At 39.2% G+C, this 21814-nt stretch overlaps 1 pseudogene; it reads left to right on the top strand.

Moving 5' to 3' along the window:
* The window catches only part of LOC107155059, a 50007-nt pseudogene that overhangs the window by 27175 nt on the left and 1018 nt on the right, over nt 1–21814 (top strand).

Below are 21814 nucleotides of genomic sequence, written 5' to 3'. Positions count from 1 at the left end.
CAAAGACCTTTTCCCAAATGAGCTCACATTCACAGGCTCTAGGGATTAAAATATCATTATACCTGTTGAAGGCCACCACTCAACCCACCACACATTCCACTGTACTTCACAACCAGTTCATCTATAAGTAATGGAGAACTTACCTTCAGATTGTATCTCTCAAGTCCATCTATCCTCACTGTTATGAAGGTGCTATGCCTCATTGCTCCTTTGCTATGACCCTAATTCAAAGGACCTCTGTCTCTCTTGAGAATTTCTGCCATGACCTCCTACCAGCAATGATCTCCCTACTTCAGCTTGCAATTTGTTCCTTACGCAGCAGCAAAAAGTGGCTTTTAAAAATATATACATCAGGGCTGGGGATGTGGCTCAAGCGGTAGCGCTCTCGCCTGGCACGCGTGCGGCCCGGGTTCGATCCTCAGCACCACATACAAACAAAGATGTTGTGTCCGCCGATAACTAAAAAAATAAATAAATAAATATTTAAAAAATTCTCTCTTTACACTCTCTCTCTCTCTCTCTCTGTCTCTCACTCTCTCTCTTTAAAAAATATATATATATATATATATATATATACATCAAACCATATCCTTCTTTCTCCTTAAACACATCAAATTCACTCAGAACTCTCCTTGCACTTAGGGGAGTTCTCATCCAGTCCCCCTTACTCCCCAGCCCTTTCCCAGGCTCTGGTGCTCAAAATTTTCTAGCCATGTGGGCCTCCTACCAATTGTTCAGAGAGGCTGTCCTGGCTGCCCTGTGCAAAAAGGCATTCTCTGTTATTCTTCCTCAAAGAATCCTGTCCTTGAACTTCCATGGCATTTCTCAATTTGTAATTGATTTAGCATTTTATCAACATCTCCCAATATTACATGGAATCCCCTTGATGATAGAAACCAAATCCTTTTTTTAAAAAAATATATTTTTTTAGTTGTAGATGGACACAATACCTTTATTTTATTTGTTTATTTATATGTGGTGCTGAGGATTGAACCCAGGGCCTCGCACGTGCCACTGAGCCTCATCTCCAGCTCCCCTTTTTTTTAATATTTATTTTTTAGTTGTAGTTGGGCACAATATCTTTATTTTATTTATTTATTTTTATGTGGTGCTGAGGATCGAGCCCAGGGCCTCACACATGCTAGGTGAGCATTCTACCACTGAGCCACAACCCCAGTCCCACCAAATCTTTTTTGTTCAGTGCTGTATTTCTAGTGCCCAGCTGAGCACTGCACTTGGCAGCAGTTCAACAAACACCTGTTTAAGAAAATGAATGAATTAGTTAATTCATAATTCCCATTGTTCATCGAATGAAAGACAAATCTTGCCTGATACTCTAAACCCAGACTACCACTTCTCCTTAATGTGAAGCTTGACTCCTACAAATTCTGCCACCTTGTTTTCCTCCCCTCTTTGAGTTATGTATTTTCTCCTTCTGGGATGTTCATTACCTCCTTTGGATTATCACCCTTTAGTTTTTCTTCTGCATCCAATTCAAATCCTCCTCCAGGAAGCGCTCTGTCACCATGCCTACGTTATCTCCCACCTCTCTGCTCTCTCTAAGCTTCTGGTACTGATTCTCACCTATCTGTCCACCTGGACTAACTGCCAGAAATGTAACCCTCTGTTTCACACTTCTTTGAACCCATCATTATAAGAACTGAGACAATGTAATGCCTTGGAAACCTGCCACTAGCTATTTTCAAGTCTCAGTTCTGCCCACAACTAACCATGTGTCCTCAAGCACTTTATTTCACCTCTCAAGTTCATGTTCTTCATGTGTGAAATGAAAGAGTTTGATCATATTTTTTGAAGGCTCCTCTTGCTCTCAAAGGCCAAACTTTAATGATCAATTAGACTATCCACTTCAGAAAGGAATGTAAAGATTAAGTTAGTTATTTTTTCATTATTTAGAGAATAATTTGTTAGTTTCTATAATCAAACCCACATAGATAAGACCTTACATATTAAATGGAGTACATTATGCCTATACAAATAGGGAAAAATAATATTTCTAGACCTGTATGGCTGTTAATTTTTGTATAATGCCAACTTAACGCAGTATACTGGGATGCTTTTTCCAATTAAGCTAGTTATTATACAATGAACTTAGAAAAGTGTTTGATACTTAGAAAATACTCAATAATGGTATAGGGGCATAGCTAAGTGGTAGCATGTTATGTGCTAAGTCCTGGGTTCAACACCCAGCATCAAAAGAAAAAGAAAAGAAAAAGAAAAAAGCAAGGAAGAAAATAGTATCCAATAAATGGTTTGCTGCTTACTTCATTTTCTTTTCCTAGCAAGAAAACTGACATTCAGCAATATGATTAATGTAACACAATTTCAATAGCTAGCAAGGTCTTCCACCTTAAAAAAAAAAAAAAAAGTTTTCCCCCACCTTTGTGACAATAACAATCACTTTGCATGCAAAAATTTTAGTTGCTAAACCCTTTCCATAATCTTTGTCACACTTCATCTTGGTATTTAACTCCATGAAGCATAATACTTATAATGAGAAAAGGGAAACGCAAAGGGATCAAATCACTTGCTGAAGGTCACAGAGCCAGCAAGTAGCTTAACCTAGGACCACATCCAAGAACTTAGTCTCTGAAGCTTAAATTCCTTCTCATATCACACAGTACTACATGGGAGTACAATTAATGATGGAATTTCATTGAATCACATTTCTGCTAGTAGAATCTGTGCTAAAAGGGCAACAATCAGTTGCTTATAGTAAACTTTGAAAAGCCAACAGCAATTTTTAATGGACTTGATAGTTTTTCCATGCAGGTAATTTTTCTACGATTACACTTTTGCTGCCTTCCAGATCCATCCAGGGCTCGGTGTGTGTGCAGTTCCCATTAATGTTAATGTGAATTGCATACCCTACTTCTTCACAGAAAACACACCCAGAAGCACTCAACCATTTAAGAGGCAGAAACTTCCAGGTACATGCTGTCACATGAGCAGGCACCCTGCTTCTCCCTGGGACTGTCTACTGACACAACATAAAAGCTCCATAACTTAAGCTATTTTTCCCCCCAGACATATTTGGAAGTTGGAGGTGACCCAGAAAGAGATGCATTTCAGGTTCCGTCCCAAATCAAAAGGTTGGAAAACTTTTTTTGTTTGTTCACATTTTTAAAGCTAAAAAAGACTTGTATTTTCAAACTATTTTATCAGGTCAAGCTTAGAAGTAACATCAAGTTTCCTAAAAGGTCACTTTCCTCTCTTTGAGTGGAATTGTGAAAAGAGCCCTGCCCAGCAGACCAGGGACATTGGTTTCCAGCTCCAGCCCTGCTGGGCCAGTCTTATAACTTTGGAGCCTGTTTAAAAAAGTAAACAGATAAAAATACCTGTTTTCCCTCTTCACAGGGGCATTGTGAGATACTGTCTGTGAATGTATTTACTATCAACTACTTTTCATATGTAGGAGATTAGTATTAACTGCTCCCAAAAACGTGAGAAAGAAACCTCCCTCTATGAAGTATGTGTTCATATTCTGCCACCTAGTGGTCACAAGTAGACATCATTTTTAGCATTTAAGCTTATGATATTAAGGTAAAATTAACAAATGAACCTTTTCAATATTTTTAGAAAATTCAAGCCAATTCCCTTTATTTAGCCAATTTTCATCAATCTTTGCTGAATCTATGAATGCTACATCTTTAATGTGAGGAAATAGTATAAGGAATATAATTACATAGATGTAATTTACTTAAACTAAAATTTACCACTTGCCTAACACCATGTTTTTTTTTTCAAGCAGATCTGTTTTTCCTAGCATATACTCATTTAATATTGATGTAATTATTGGGTACTACTCTGCCAGAGACACAACAGAGAACTAAAGTTCCTGCTCTCGACTGAGCTTACATTGAAGAGGGGAAGAGAGAAAATAAGTGGCAGGGGTGGTATTGACAATGACCAGAAAAATGGTGTGTGGACCATCCAGTGGAGCAAAGTAAGAGGGAGGTGAGTGACAATGTCAGGGAGGTGATAAGGCCACCAGCTCAGCACAGGCCACAGAATTGAGACCTGGCTTTGGGACCTCCCCGTGAGATGGGAAGCCACTGGAGAATTCTGAGGAGTGGAGTGGCCTAATAATTCTGAGTAACTCTCTTGACAAAATGAAATACCAAATAACCTGACAGACAAGTTTAATGGAATGCCTGGGGAGAAATGGTTCCCATAAGAACACAAATGGTTCAAAAAGTTTATAAAAACAGCTCAAAAGGGAACTTGCAGGAAGGCTTATAAAGGAAGAATGCATAGTATCTTTACATGGAAGCAAGTTATATTAGGCTAACCAAAGCTATTTTTACTCCTGATTATCTCAACACACACACATATATGCACACATGTACACACACACACACACACACACAGCTTTTATAGCAATAGTACATAAATTCTCAAGACCCTCTTCAATGAAGAAATAAATATTTCCAAGACATCCACTACTGGCAGGTAACCTGAAATGTAGGTTTGGGATACAAGACAGGGCTCCTAAAGTCACTTGTAGATAGGAGACAAAATGCACATACATAAAAAGCTCAGTGGTAGACCATCTGACTAGCATGTGCAAGGCCCTGGGTTTGGGCTCAGCACTGCAAAAAATAAACAAATGAATAAAGAAAGAGAGAGAGAACACAAGACGGTGTATAAATGCCTAGGGAGAGCTGGAGATAAGGCTTAAGCATTTAGGAGAAAAAGCTATGCTAACACACCAGCTGCAGAGGATGCCAGGTCAAAAAGAAACAGAAGCAAGGGAAACAGGGTAGGGACCTAGGAAGATCGACCTTGGTCTATGCTTCAAATCCCCAAAAGACAGGATATTAAGAGGCCATGCCTGGATTGTAGACTCATTGAATTTTAGAAGGGAAGGAAAATTAAATATGATTGAATCCAACAGTCTCGTTTTACAAAAACCCAGATCTGTCAAGATCCCACTGGTTGGTGACAGAGCTGGGTCCAGAACAAATGCTCTTACATTTCCAGTCCATTGCTTTTGTACACCCCGCCAGAAAAAAATGACAGCAAACCTATGGAATTCTAAAGTTACAAACCAGGCTAGGAAGAGAGCCTCATGGGGCCATGGAGAGCATAGACAGTGTGCTGGTTTGCAGAACGCAGGCCTAGGAACTAAGTCGTCAGCAAGATGGAGTGCAGTTTTCTTCCTGGGATATCTTCTGACCGCAGGGAAGAGTAAAGACAAGATAGAATTAGATAGTAGCAGCCCAGTTCCAATGGAAATGAAGAAAAGATGTATCCAGAATATATGATAAGGAGCTTGAGATGCTCTATGAACCACAGGCCACCTTGGATGGTTTGATCAGAATACTGGTGGAAAATGGAAAAGCTGTTTACAACTACCAAGGGAATGTGTGAACCAGAAAATTACCATTGTGGGGAGCAGATTGGATGTCCCCCTGTGTTTCACAAGGCCTACAACTTATTTTATGAGGCTGTCTGACATGTACAGGCAGGAGCCTCTCCAGAAGCACACACCATGGGTGCAGAGCTGGCACACATGGCAGACTGTAACCTCCCCTGAGCTACCTTTCAATGTGCCTGCACCAGCCCTACATGGAGAGCAACAGCAACCAGCATCTGGAGATCGTACTGCTCCCCACAGCTTGGCATATGAGCGTGGCCTCCTGGCTCCAGACTACTGGCTACTTCCCTATCCCTCAAGTGGACAGTCTTATGGACAGGACCCAGTGTCATATCCTAGGAGCAGACTCTTCACCCACCAGCCTTTGTAGAGTCCTCCTGGATCATATTGCAGCCCCCCTTTGGCCTCCCCAGGTATGCTTACTACTGCTATAGCAGTACCCCACCTGCACATCATTTATGAGCACTTCTAGGTGAAAGAAATGAATTTCTGAAGAGAATGACTGAGGAATCTGGCTTTTGTAAATTAACATACTTTACATATCACTTACTTTTGTATAGAAGGTCCCTCATTTCATATTTTCCCTTTATGCCTATCTGTATCTAAATGTTTATAAGAACATATTCTATAATTATAACTAATGTTTAAAATCCTATAGAGTTAACTGAGTAAAGTTCAGAATCATGGGAATGAAAACTACCTACAAGAAAATTGCCAATGTTTATATTCTAAGAATGTGAGAGGTCAGTGAAAAGTTCTCTGATCTTACCAGGTATGGTGGCACACATCTGTGATCTCAGTGACTCAGGAGGCTGAGATGATCAGTCTCAGCAACTTAGAGAATCCCTAAGCCACTTAGTAAGACTCTGTCTCAAAAATAAATAAATAAATAAATAAGCGAGCTAGGGATATGGCTCAGTAATAAAGTGCTCCTGGGATCAATCTCCAGGACCAAAAAAGAAAAGAAGGAGAAGGAGAAGGAGAAGAAGAAAAGAAAAAAAAAAAAAGTTCTTTGATCCCAGACCTTTTGCATTCCACAAAACTGTGTATATTGTGGTATTGAATAAATGTTTTCATTGGCTGGCTCTCGCTCTCTCTCTCTCTCTCTCTCTCTCTCTCTCACACACACACACACACACACAAATGTTAGAGTCTGTAAACAAGTCAAAATAACACCTGGCATTTTGCCAGGGGAATGTTAGAGTTGGTAAACAAGTCTGGATGGTGCCTGGCAAAATGCCAGAGGGAGTGGTTTGAGAAGTAACAAAAACAAGCCATTAAGTGTGGAGATTCCTTATTGGTTGACTGATGTATCTAGTTTATGCTAATTAGATAAGCTGTGTGGAATGTATAAATACTGCTCCTGTCCTGCAATAAACGGCTCCTACTCCTGCTGTATCAACGTATACAAGTTGTTCGTCACCCCCCGGTTATTTTGCTGCAAACGAACTGCGGCACACAAAGATGGAGAGAAGTTACTAGAATGCAAGACTGTAGAGGACCACAAACAAGTTAAGATGATGTTAATTAAGTTAAGCTGTGTATAATTATTAATTAAGATGAAGTAACGCGCCAGCGAGCCATTAAGATGATAGAGATTCCTTAATGACTAACTGCTGTATCTAATGATGTTAAGCTGTGTATAATTGTTAAGATGATGAGGATTCCTTAATGACTGATTGCTGTAACTGGTTGATGCTAAATTGAAACAAGCTGTGTATTCAGTTGTGTATATATACCCCTGCAGTCCTACAATAAATGGCTCCCACTGCACCAATCTTCACAAGTTGCTCGTCACTCACCCCCCGGCTATTTTGCCCTGCCAGCCGGGCTGCGGCACAAGACAATAACTGGCCTTTAGTTTGAAGCATTAGTAAAACGGACCCAATGCTGGTCAAGGTTGGGAAATCTTGACTCTGTAAACCTGAGTAAGACACACATTGAGATCAAACTGAGAATTGCAGACTCTTAGAGATGGGGAGGAGCACAGGAAGAGTCCTCTAGCAAGGAAAACAGGGAGTGAGGAATGGGAAAGTTTATCTTCATCTTTCCGAATGATGGCACAATAATAGTTTTTGTTGTTGCTTTGTTTTGTTTTGGAGTGGTGTAAACTGATATGCTTTGAATTGTGTTTTTACTCTAAAAAAGTTACATGTTTTTGCAAGATATGAATGACATGAATAATGCTGGTTAATAATGGAACTCTTTGGAGATAAGGAGATGCTACCTTTTTTATATCTAACCATCACATGTACCTAATCACTTGTTAAAATGAAATTGATAATGTGAATTTCAAGTGAATCTTAAGATTACTAGAGGGAACACAGGAGGAATTCCCCTCTTTTTCTAAAGAACAAGAGAGAAGTAGCCTCCCCTGTTCAAGAAAGGCAGGAGGTGCAGGGGAGTACAGACAAATCTTACTGCTCCCATGAATGGGAAAGAAACAAGGCCAATTAGGTCTGTCTTCCTCTCTTTTCTTTTCACTTCATTCTTCCACTATCCTCATTCATTGAACAAATGCACTTGTGCCATGAAAACATTACTTACTATAGGAGATACTCATAAATGCAATGGTGGAGGGAGACATATGTGACAAATATAAAATGCAAAGAAGATAGTAAGGGCTTAGCAGAGCACTAAATGTTTAATGCATTAGCTGTTTAGTGTAAATTTTATAAATGTAGGACCTTTCTGCTTTTTGTGGATTGGTTTCTTCTTGGCTCCTGATTCTTGGAAATGCTCAGGGAATTAATGTTTGGGTGTTTGAATAAATAGGAAGTAAACTGGAAAAGTAGGTGAAAAACGAGAGCTTTTTATGGCAATGTTGTTCAATTTATCTTATTTTTTGCTTTAAGAATGCCCAGTGTAGTGGGGCATGATGGCAGGTGTTTGTAATCCCACCATTTTGGGAGGCTGAGGATGGAAGATGGCAAATTCAAGGCCAGCCTGGACAATTTAGGGAAATCTTATCTCAAAAAGTAAAAAGGGCTGGGGATGTAATTCGGTGGTACAGAATCCCTGAGTTCAATGCCCAGTACTGGAAAAAAAATGAATAAAGCAAAAACCTTTTAAATTATGGACTTTTTCTGACTCTTTCTACAAGAGGTTAAGAAATAGTATATAGGTTGGGGGTGCAACTTATTGGTAGTAAATGTGCTTAGCAAGCCCAAGACCCAGAGTTCAATCTTGTGCATGCGTGTGTCAAGACTAAATAAATATATAGATGACTATCAGTCCCTGGGTAATTTCAGGACAGTGGCTGGCACCTGAAAGACCAAGACAGGATGAGAGGGTGGGACTCTCAGCGCCACCCCCTAGCTTCTGGCAAGGGGAAAGGAACTAAAGGTTTAAGTTGATCCTCAGTATCCAATGCTTTAGTCTGTCAGGCTTATGTAATGAGCTTCCATAAAATCCCTAAAGGACAGTGTTCAGAGAGATTCCAAATAGCTGAACTTGTGGAGGTTCATGGAGAGTAGATTGCCAGGAGAGGGCATGGAAACTCCATGCTTTACCCAGTTCCTCACTCTATGCATCTCTTTTTCTGTATCCTTTATGATGATACTCTTTAGAATAAAGAAGTAAACATTATTAGCCAGGCACAGTGGTGCACACCTATAATCCCAGTGACTTGGGAGGCTGAGGCAGAAGGATTGCAAGTCTGAGGCCAGCCTCAGCAACTTAGTGAGACATTGTCTCAAAATTTAAAAAATATAAATAAAAAGATCTGGGGATGTAACTCTGTGGTAAAGTGCCTCTGGGTTCAATACCTAGTACCAAAAGAATAAAATATAGAATAAACAAGTAAAGATGTAAAAACAAAGATCAACAGTGTATGAGGAATAAAGAAAGTCCAAGAGTTATCCATGAGGGGCTGGGGTTGTGGCTCAGCGTTAGAGCGCTTGTCTAGCAAGTGCAAGGCCCTGGGTTCGATCTTCAGCACCACATAAAAATAAATAAATAAAACAAAGGTATTTTTAAAAAAGGTTCATAAAATTTAAAAAAAGAGTTATCCATGAAAATAACATAATAATATCTATTGAGTATTGTTATCATCTGCTGGGAGATTAATTTTATATGCCCAAAAGATGTTCAAGTCTTTACTCCCTTATCTGTGAATGAAGTCTTATTTGGAAATAAGATCTTTTCGGACATAATTGAGATATAAATTAATAAATCAAGATGAGTGAACTCATACTGGAGCAGAAGGGGGAGTTTAATCCAATACGACTAGTGTCCTCACCTGGCAAGATGGTGCACACCTGTTATCCCACCAACTTGGGAAACTGAGGCAGGAAAATCTCAAGTTCAAAGTCAGCTTTCTTGATTTAGTGAGGCCCTAACCACTTAGTGAAACCCTATCTCAAAATAAAAAATAAAGAAGGGTTAGGGATGCAGCTCAATGGTAAAATGCCTGGAGTTCAATCTTAGAACAAACAAACAAAAAAAAAGTCAACCAAAGATGAGCTAGGGTTTTGGCTGAGTGGAGTAGCATTCTTAGCATACTGAAGGCTCTGGGTTCAACCAAAACACCAAAAAAGAAAAAGAAAAAAAAGTTTTAAAGCTCTACCAGAGAAAAGGAAAACATCATCTTTCTAATAAACTCAAAACCCAAACTTGCTCTCTTTTTGTATGTGGTACTGGGAATTGAACCCTGGGTCTCACATAAGCAGGGCACAGGCTCTATCACTGAGCTCTATCTCCAGTCCTAGACTTATCCTTTTCAAGGTCTAGTTTAACCTACTCATGATGTACTTCATAAGGTCTACCATCTAAGAAAGCAGTATTGTTCTATCTTTCATTTTTGAAATGACATTTTATACTTTTTCACTTTAGGCAAATTATAGACCATGATTAGTCAAGTATCAATTATGGTAAATCATTAGTTTAAATTAAAGCACTCTTTTGATTATGGTACATATAAAACACTCATTGTACATTTAAAAGGACTACACTTGACAAAAATTTCTGAATCAATGTGAAGGTAGACAGCCAAATTACTAGAACTAAGTCATCACATGAGTCATTCATTAACTTTCACAAATAACAGGAAGGAAAAACTTAGACTGAGAATCTTTTATTCACAAAACCATGGCAACATCTTAATCTTTCAAGTGAGATTGTAGGATAATAATAAAAAAAAAAAAAACCATGATTTTTTTGTCAGAGATTCCTTGCACTGTGGCTCCTAAAACCCTTGGAATTTCCTGATGAGACTGTCTTTGTATGCTAATGAGATGACTCAACTTGGGGACTCTTAAATAGCTCCATTGGGTACTGATGGAGGGAAGCATCAATCAAGCAATTGGAAGGTTAGAAATTTCAGCTGCACCCCACCCAACACATACATGCACACACCTCCAAGACATTGAATTCAATTGTCAATGTCCAATTATTTAATCAACCATGACTACATAATGAACCTTGATAAGAAAAACAGATAAAACCTAAGCCATGGGATTCCCAGATCTTCCAGGTTGGTATCCAGGTTGAGCAGCAAGAAGGGTTATGCACCCAGAAAGGACATAAAATTTCAGTGCCACCCAACATCACTCATGATGCCATCCTCACCCTGTTCAGTGCTTTCCTTTGGCTTTTTCTGAGCTGTGCCCTCTATAATAAACAGATAAATGTTAAGTAATTTGTTTTTCCCAAACTATGGGAATTCCTGAATTTGTAGTTGGCCTTGCACCCTATTTGTGGGTTGCATCTGGATGGGAGTAGTGTTATGGGTCTGAGTCTTTAAATTATGGGGTCTGCACAAACTCTTACTAATCAGCGTCAGAACAGAACTGAGTTATTGGACATTCAATTGGTGAAAATTGGTGTAAGAAACCTACATATTTGGTGTCAGTGGTATAGTGTATGCTTAGCATGTGAAATAACCTGGGTCTGAACCCCAGAATCAGGAAGGAAAAAAAAAAGAATGTTTTAATAGGAATATACCCTATGACCACAATAACTATTCATTATTTTGTGGTACCTTCCTATAAATGTTACTGTTGGAGAATTGTTCAAAATAAATAAATGAATTATAAACCTAAAGTTCTTATTGAAAAATCAAGATCACCAACATGGTATAAAAATAAAAGTAAATTAGAGCATTGATTGGGATTGTCATATCTGTTACTCTTTTGGCTATTAGCAACCTAAACATTTATTTTTGGTGCTTGATAATTATAAACTTCAAGGCAAATGTAAGTTCCTCTAGTAATATACACAATAGCCCGCTGAGAGGGCTGATCCTAGTGATGTTTTACAGTTGTGAAAAGAAGCTTAGAGTCATAGAAGTTCTTCAACTCCTCTTGGGCCCAGGTTGCAATTGATCATTGATACAGCTGCATCATATTCCCCAAAGCTCAAAACTGATTCTAGAATAATTTGAGGGATGATTTCAAGCATCTGATTTCTTGCTCTAATTGAAAAATTTATTCCTATCCCTTGCAATAAGCTGTTCATCTGTTTTTTGTTTGTTGTTGTTGTTTGTTTGCTTGCTTGTGATGAAGGCATTCCTGCACCCGCCGTCTGACAGGGTCACAGCATGGGGGATGCTGCAGAATCTGGAAACCAGAACCATCGGAATGTTAAATGTTTTGTTTGTGATACTCATGATATGGATAATAGAGTATATGTCAATCAATAATAAAAGTATGTGTTGCCTGAGATTGCAGGAAAATTCACAGAATGAGACTTAGGATACAATTAAGATATACCACAAGGTGTTTATCTCTCAGGATACAAACAACAGTGTTATTCCTCAAGAAATATACGAAACAAAGATTGCAAATCAAGGTTCTTGAGAAAAGCTTGACAATTTACACTGGCCCCCCTCAACCCCATCCTAAAGCCACAACCTGTACAACAGCCTGGCTACAGAAAAACAATTGCTGTGCCAACAGTACAAGGACCACCGTATGTAGCTTATGGTATTCCCCTCAAGGACAAGAGGCTAATAAAAGTACATTCCCCCCACCAACAGACCCTCCTTTGCCTTACACAGAAATTTATGATGAAAATGGAAAACATGTAGTTAATATAAATGACAAATGGATTGAGGTGTAAAGCCTCCACTTTAGTTAAAGATAACAAAGACATAAGAATTGGCGTGCTTTGACCAAGGATCAAGGAAGTACTTTAAGAAAGCAGTTGAATAGGTCATAAGAAAAAAGGAATTTACCTTGGAAATTAAAAATAAAATAATGTAAAATTAACATAGATATATTTTAGAGGCACTTCAGAGTAGTAGGCTTTTAAGTAATAGACTTTCATTATTTTAAGTGTGTTTTATTGGAATTTTAGTTTAGAAGAAAGCTTACCAATAATCATAAGTATGCTTTAAAGTTAAAGGTTAATGAAATAATTACAGATATGCTTTAAAGTTAGAAGTGAATAATAGGTCAAGAGACATGTAGTCTAGTTGCGTCACCTAGCACCTAGTGATTGAGGTGAAAACGTAAAAGCTTAATCATAATTGACTAAGGTTACAGAAAAATATTTTGAACAATGTATCTTAGGTAATCAATGTATGTCAGAAAAGATTGTAACTCTTGAAAATTATGTAAATCAAAGAAGTTTTGGGCTTTGAAGTTATCCAGTAACTACCTGAAAAAACACCTGTAAAAAATGTATAAAAATAAAGGTCCCTCTAGGGGAATCAAGATTTCTTCTGGAGGCTGCTTGTAACTTGCAACCTGTGGTCCCGACTCTTCTTCTTTTGCCAACACCACTCCTCCTGCAGGACCCCAGGAACCCCACTCTCCCCGCGCTGGGGCTGGACCTCAGCATGCTTGTTTTATTTATTTTGCAGTTTTGAGGATTGAACCCAGGGTTTGGGGCATGCAAGATAAGCACTCTACCCTTTGACTAACCTGAGCTGACTCAAGCCTGGGGATATAGTCCAATGGTAGAGTGCTTGCCTGGGGTTTGATCCCCAGTGTCACAAAGAAAAAAGGTAACTTGGAGTGGAGTCCCTAGATAGCTTCTGTATGGGAGCTGTTATACAGAAAGTAGAAACACTTGACTGTAAACCCAGCTACTCTGGAGGCTGAGGCAGGAGGATTGCAAGTTCAAGGCCAGCCTGGGTAACTTCGCAAGAACTTGTCTCAAAAAATAAAAGGGGCTGGGGTTGTACCTCAGTGGAAGAGCACCCCTGGGTTCAATCTTCAGGCCTGCCCCCTCTCCCTACCCACCCCCAAGAAAAGGAAAAATGAAAAAGTAAAGGGGAAACACTTGGTTAGAGGGCTGGAAATCTCAGCCACCTACTCCTACCCACAACTTCCAGGAAGGAGAGGTGTGCTGAAGGTTGAATTGTATAAAAATTCTTGAACGAGGAGACCCAGAGAACTTTCATGTTAATAAACATATCGAAGTTTTGGGAGAGTCCTTCCTAGAGAGGGCACGGAACTCACTCTCCCCAAACCCTGTGCTAGGCATGTCTTCCATGTGGCTATAACTGAATTGAATCCTTTAAAAAAAACTTTTAAAGGTAAGTAAAATGATTTTCTTTGAGTTCTTTTGGTGAATTATTTACACTGAAGAGAAAAGCGAAGAAACCCCATTTGCAGCTGGCATCCAAAGTGGAAACAGTCTTGTATGTTTGAGCCCTTAACCTATCGTGCTGTGCTAACATCAGAGAGTGTCAGACTGAATGAAATTAAATTATTGTATATCAAGTTGATGTCAGAGCGCCAGAGAATCGGTTATTGATGTTAGAACACAGTACATTATCTAGTCTGACTTGGAAAGTTCTGCAAAGTAAGTACAAGATGATAATAATAATGATGTAAACAAAAGTTAATTTTTAAAAAATGACAAAATGACATAATTTGAACTTTCCATCATCTGTGTAAAAACCAAAATAATCCAATCCCATATGACAAGAAATAATCCAGTGAATTTGTGTTTGGGTAAGTAGGAATCAAACCCAGGGCCTCAAGCATGCTACGCAAGTGCTATACTGTCACGAGCCATCCATGGGCTGTGTGTGCGAGCTATGAGCATTGCAGCAATATGAGGGTACACTGGCATTGCACAATGATTGGGCTGTGCGATGCAAGGACACCTCTCTTCTCGCTCTGCCTGTAATCCCACACAGCACCTGAGATTCTATCGAAAGTCCTTTGCTGTCTTTTTCCTATAAGTAAAGGAGTTCTGGGTGCACTCTTGCCTTCCAGTATGGAAGAGCACCCTTAAGGTCACACAAGCAGTCCGTCCCGTCCTTGATAAGAAGATAACTTCTGTGTCCTGTGCTTTTTCGCCATTTTCTTAGCTTAATGTTGCAGCCACCTCTTTTGAACCCAGTTCATCTCATCAGCGCGGGTCACTGGAGAGACTCTACCATTGACCTACACCCCCAGCCCAGTATCTACTTTAATTTTTATTATTTATTTATTTATTTTTGGTACTGGGGATTGAACCTAGGGGTGGGTACTCAATCATTGAGTCACATCCCCAGTCCTTTTTTATTTTTTGAGATAGGGTCTTGCTAAGTTGCTTAGGACCTTGCTAAATTTCTGAGGCTGGCTTTGAATTTGCAATCCTGCCTTAGTGTCCCAAGCCTCTGGGATTACAGGTGTGTACCACCACATCCAACCCAGTATCTGCTTTTAGAAAGCTCATGTTGTGGAAAAGAACATTTTGAAAATTGATATGTGAAAATATTTCCATTGTTTGGCGATTTTGTTCTCCAAAATGATATGAGTTCAAAATGATATGAGTATGATATGAGTTTCAGCAGGGACGGAATCTTACAAATTCTCTCAAGCTGATTAATTAGACTATTAAGATCTGTGGTAGTACTATGTAAAATTTATGGCTTCTCTCATGGATGTAACATAGGCCATGTTTACTGCCTCATCTCCCCCCCCCCAATTTTTTTAAATCTTTATTAGAGGTGATTATATTAAGATAATTCATTATTTAAATGTGACTCTTCTATGCTTTAAGCTCTATATGAGTAGCATAAATTTAATTCTATTTAATACTATTTCCAAAACAAATTTGCTAAAGACAATTATACATTTATATCCACTGATACACATTATACATTTTATTTTCAAAACTATTTAAAAATTCATTTTTTTTAAAGAATGAAAGAGCTGAAAATGAGGGGAAAAATGGAAGGAAGGGAAGGAAAAAAGAAAAGAGGCCAGGGATATGGTTTGGTGGTAGAGCGATTTCCTAGCATGTGCAAGGGCCTGGGTTCAGTCCCCAGCACAGCAGTGTGAGGGGTGCGGGGAAGCTTCCAGTAAAAGTATTGATGTTTCATTCAAGGAAGAGATCAAATTTTTAAGCAGAATAATGGGAGGGAAACAAAACTAGGACTACAAATCACATCTCTCCTTTAGGTATTGTGTGGTGTGTGTTTGTGTTATTTGACTCAAAATCTTTTTTTTTTTTTTCCCCTTCAGCTTTGCCAACTCAAAGTCCCTGTTTCTTAAAATTTAAAATTAATTAAGGAGTCTGGGTACAGTGGTGCAAGCATATAATTCCAGTGACTCAGAAGTCTGAGGCAGGAGTATGGCAAGTTTGAGGCCAGCCTCAGCAACTTAAAGAGGCTCTGTCTCAAAATTTAAAAAAAAAAAAAAAAAAAAATTAAAGGCTGGGGTTATAGCTTAGTGGTAGAGCACCCCTGGGTTGAATGCCTCATACCAGGAAAAAGAAAAAAAAAAAGAAAAAGAAAGGCAACTTAATTGAGGTGCAAATTTCTGACACTAGCCTATTTTTTTTTCTCAAAATCACATTTATATTCTTTCTGAGCATTTTGTAATCCCCAAATTCACTTATTCTTTCTTTATTTTTTGATACTGGAATTGAACCAAGAGGGTGCTTTACTACTAAGCTACAGTCTCTAACTCCCCCACCCCACCCCCACCCCTTTTTTTTATTTTGAGACAGGATCTCAATAAGTTGCCCAGGTTGAATTCAAACTTGCCATCTTCCCACATCAGCCTTCCAAGTCACTAGAATTACAGGTGTATGCCACCACACCTGGCTCAAATTTACTTATTCTAAATATGACAAAGTTAGTCTTCCCAGGTTATGTACTTGTGATAATGTATATATGAACAGGTTATGCCAGCTCCTATTTCAATTGTCTTTTTTCCCTATTATATGGTCATAAGTATAGCTCCTCATTCTGTGACAAAGAACAATCTAAATACATATTGATTCACTTATCACATGTTTACTGAATGCCTTCTCTGCCACCATTTTAGCTACTTGAGCTCCATAAAGAACAAAACTGCATAGTGGTGCAGTGATGGTAATCAGAGACTTGGGAGGCTGAGACAGGAAGATTCGAGGCCAGCCTTAGCAGTTTAGCAAGAGCCTCAGCAACTTAGTGAGATCTTGTCTCAAAATAAAAAGTAAAAAATGGTGTAGCTCAATGGTTAAGCTCAATGGTTATGCACCTCTAGGTTCAATCCCTAGCACCAAAAACAAACAAACGAAAACTTCCAGGCACAATGCTACATGCCTATAATCCCAAGGACTCAGGAGGCTGAGGCAGAAGAGTTCACAAGTTCAAGGCCAACCTGAGCAACTTAGTGAGACCCTGTCTCAAAATATGAAAAGGGGTAAAGATGTAGGTTAGTGGTAGAGCACCCCTGAGTTCCAATACAACCTAAAAGAAGGAAATTGATCAAAATATGGCCATTATGGTACTTATAATCTAATAGGATAAGGAGATAGTAGATAACTACAAAAAAAAAAAAAATATATATATATATATATATATATATATATATATAGAGAGAGAGAGAGAGAGAGAGAGAGAATATGTGGGTAAGAAGAATAATAAGGCAGGAATGGAAATGGGAATAGAAGGCCAAATTGAGAAGTTGACAGTTGAATCAAGACCTGGAGAAAATGAATGAGCCATTCAACTCCCTGGGGCAAAATCCTTGCAAGCAGAGGTACCAGGTGGGACAAAGGCTCTGAGGCAGAAGGTTGGCTGATGTTCTGTAATAAGCAAGGAGGTGAGTCAGGCTGCAGTGGAGGGGGCATGGGAAAGCATAGCAGGCAGTAAGGTCAAATAACAGGTGTGGGAGGTGTGGGAGGTGTGGGAGGTGTGGGAGGTGTGGGGGCATCGGTGGTGTAGGGCTTGAAAAAACCATTGAAAGGAATTAGGCATTTACTACGAGGAAAATGGATGGCATTGAAAGGTTTGGAGGAGTGAAGTGATACAAATTTTTCTAGGTATTACCAAGATTGTTTTGCTGCTATGTTAAGGGGAGACTGGAAGGAGGTCAAAGAAGCAGAAGCATTGAGATCAGTTAGAAATCTGTTGCAATAAATCAGGTGAAAAAAATTATGTTGACTCGGATCACTTTAGAATCTGAATAGTTTGGAAACTGTAGTCGTCAAATTGTACCGATAAATCTAATCCTTTTGAACTTGATTGGCTGACTCCACTGACTTTGAGATGTGAAAGAGGATGACTGAAATTTGAGGCTTATGAGATTGGACCTTCCATTTGCTAAAATGGGGAAGCCTGTGGGGTAGAAAAGTTTAAAGAGTGTTGAGAGCCACAGCCCAGTCGGAATGGGCCCTGGCATTTTGCCAGAAGTACTGGTTGAGAGGTGACGCCATGGAGCCATTAAGATGATGATAATTAAGTTAAGCTGTGTATAATTGCTGTGACTGGATGATGCTGGATTGAAACAGGCTGTGTATTCAGTTGTATATTAGACTCCTGCTGTCCGGCAATAGGGCAGCTCCTGCTGCCTTGGGCACCGGCTACTTTTGAGTTCTCCCAGAGTTCCCATTGAGTTCCAATTGAGCTCTCCCAGGGATTCCTGGAGAGTTCCCGTTGGTTGGTGGAGTTCCGGTGGAGGGAGTTGGTGTGTGGTGGTCCTGGAAGGGCCGCGTGGGTGGCTTCGCAGGAGTTTGGAAATAAAGTTTGTTCCTGCTTAAGTGGCTCGTGATTTGTGCCCAGCCAGACTGCGGCAAAAGAGGAATATCAGGAGAATACATTTGAACACATTGCCAGTAGGCATTTGGGTATGAGTCTGGAGCTTGGGAAGAAGGTTAGGATAGCAATAAATTAAAGAGTCAAGAGCAGATAAACTAAGAGATTGGGTGTGTTCCTGAGAGTATCTAAATAGGGAGAAATTCCAAGGACTAACCTCTAGAGCATTCCCCATTGACATTTGAAGACTAAGAAAAAACCTATGAGAACTGACTTGGATTTAGTGACACAGAGGTAACTGAAGTATTTTTATTTTTAGTAATAAATCATTATCTCCTGTATATAATACTGCCCCTTAATTTCCACAGGAAACCAGTTATAAATTTAAATTCTTTATTCTGAGTTTTGAGGACAACTGTAAATATACAGTGGCTATAGAGACCAGAAAAGCTTCCTCTTGTTAAATCTAGTGCTAGAATGAAGGATGGAACCTTCAAGATGCCTTTGGGTTAGAGAAGTAGCTCAGTGTTGCAGTATATGCCCAAGGCTGTTTTTAATCCTTTTTTTTTTTTTTTAAGAGAGAAAGAGAGACAGAGAGAGAGAATTTTTTAATATTTATTTTTTTAGTTTTCGGTGGACACACATCTTCATTTTATTTTTAAGTGGTGCTGAGGATGGAACTCAGCGCCCTGTGCATGCCAGGCGACCATGCTACCTCTTGAGCCACATCCCTAGCCCTGTGGCAAAGAAAAAAGTCTGAGCTATGCTGTGATATTGTGATTTAAACTAAAAAATGCATACTACACGGAATTATGTTTTGTGCTTTATTTTTCTTTTTTCTACCCCTCCCTAATCCCTTTAAAAATCCATAATTATACCTATTTCCATCTGGTCTTCAGCCACTTTCTTTTCTATATTTTAGAGGCTACTTCCCTCTATTTTTTAGTTGTAACTGGACACAACATCTTTATTTTATTTATTTATTCTTAATGTGGTGCTGAGGATCAAACCCAAGGTCTCTCATATGCTAGGCAAGCACTCTACCACTGAGCCACAACCCCAGCTCCTACTTTCCTCTATTTTTGTCACACACCCCTGGCAAATATCAGGGTTAGATAAAAGCAACTGTTGTATTTCTCCATGAATAGTCACCAATTTCTGGATATCCACTCTCTCAAATATGTCTTCTTAATACATTTTTGCAGTCAGTTTTTACTTAGGACTTTTTTTCACTCTCATCTAATCTCTTCTCTACCCTACTCTCCCGTCTTCAGCCTATTTTGAACTGGTTAATCAACTCCCTATTCAAAATCTCCACTCAAATATCTTATAGGCACCTTGAATTTATTATGGTCAAAACTGATCTGCTAACCAGGCGTGGTGGTGCACACCTGTAATCCCATCGGCTGGGGAGGCTGAGGCAGGAAAATTTCGAGTTCAAAGCCAACCTCAGCAACTGCAATGCCCTAAGCAACTCAGTGAGACCTTGTCTCTAAATAAAATACAAAATAGGACTGGGGATGTGCCTCTGTGGTTGAGTGCCCCTGGGTTCTATCCCTAGTACCCAAAATATAAAAAAACAAAAACAAAGATCAGTTTTTTTGTTTTTGTTTTTTATATTTTGGGTACTGGGGATAGTACTGCCCTTACCAGGAAGTGGTGCCATTCTCCAAATGTTAAAGCTAGGAACCTAAATCATCTTTTCATTCAATCTAACAGCTGGGGAGTTTAACGTCCAAAGAAACACATTCTCTATATTCTTCATTTTTGTGGCCATTTCAATTTTAAAAAACAAATAAAGAAAACCCTTCAAATCTTGCCTTGCCTTTATCCTGTACTCACCTTCCCTCTTAATTAAAATCTGATTTGCTACACTCCTTAAAACCCAAGCAGCAACAAACAGCCCTATACTTAAAGGTTTTTGTTTTTATCTGCATTGAACCCAGGGCCTCGCCCATGCTAGGCAAGCACTCTACCACTGAGCTTTATTCCTAGCCTTTTTTATTTTTGAGTCAGGGACTTGCTAAGTCACCCAGACTGGCTTTGAACTTGGGATCCTCTTACCTTAGCCTCCCAAATAGCTGGGAATATAGGCATGCCACCAGCCTAGCAAAGTTTTGTTTTTTTTTTAAGAGAGAAAGAGAGACAGAGAGAGAGAATTTTTTAATATTTATTTTTTTAGTTTTCGGTGGACACACATCTTCATTTTATTTTTAAGTGGTGCTGAGGATCGAACTCAGCGCCCTGTGCATGCCAGGCGACCATGCTACCTCTTGAGCCACATCCCCAGCCCTGTGGCAAAGGTTTTTGATACATTGTATTCAAGGTGATTACTATCTAATGGGGAAACAGACATTAAATATGTTGCTGGCCATACAATTGTGATAAATGCTGTTATTAAGATTCTTTGTTTTTGCAGTACCAGAGATTAAACCCAGGAGCACTCTACCGTTGAGCTACATCCCCAGGCCTTTATATATATATATATATATTTTTTTTTTTTTCATATTTTTATTGGGGCATTATACTTGTACATAATGGTGGGATTTATTGTTACATATTTGGATATGGACACAATCTAACAATACCTTTTTATATTTTATTTTGTGACATGGTCTTACTAAATTGCCAAGGCTGGCCTTGAACTCGATCCCTCTGCCTCAGCCTCCCAAGCCTGAGACTAAAAGCGTGTGCCAAGCATCTGGCTAAAACTAGGTTTTCATGACAAGGTAAATCTAGTGGAAACCTCCTTGAAGAAATGAATTTGAACTGAGACCTGAGAAATCGTGTGAGGAAAGGAAGCAGCAGAGAAAAGCAAATTGTAGAAGCCTAGAGAGGAGGTGGCTAGACACTGGGAAGAGTTAAAAAATAGGGGCACTGCTGGAGGTATGGTTGGACATAAAAGTAGATAAATCATGTAGATAGCTTGTGTGTTTTGTTCATTGGTTAGTTGTTATTGGCTTTTGTTTTGTTTTTTGGTACTGGGGATTGAACTGAGGGTTACTTTACCACAGAGTTACACCCCCAGACCTTTCAATTTTTTATTTTGAGATAGGGTCTCCCTAAGTTACTGAGCCTGGCAGCAAATTTGCAACCATCCTGCTTCAGCCTCCTGAGTAGTGCTGCACCACCCCACCCATCAAATGGAATTTTTTTCTTTCAGTTCTGGGATTAAACCCAGGGCCTCATGCTTGTTAGGCAAAAGCTCTACCACTGAGCAACACCCTTTATCCTGTATAGCTCTTAACAGTTTGTCTCTTTATCCTAAAAATAAAAGAATGTAACTTAAAGGCTTTAAGTGTAACATGATAGGATTTAGCTTTTGAAAAGATCACTTGGACTTCTCCCTGCTATTGGTTCTCAGGAAAAGAGCCAAAAGTTGAGAGCTGGGGCAAAATTTGTACTGTCATTCCTGGCTTTGATTTCCTTTAACCTCCCTTCATCCATTCATGGTATGAGGTTACACCCTAGGTCTGTACCCACCTATCTTTTCCCTGAGTAATAATATT

Source organism: Marmota marmota, unplaced genomic scaffold (genome assembly GCF_001458135.2).
Source record: "Marmota marmota marmota unplaced genomic scaffold, marMar, whole genome shotgun sequence".
NCBI classification, from domain to species: Eukaryota; Metazoa; Chordata; class Mammalia; order Rodentia; family Sciuridae; genus Marmota; species Marmota marmota.
This window is presented reverse-complemented; position numbering and strand designations above follow the sequence as displayed.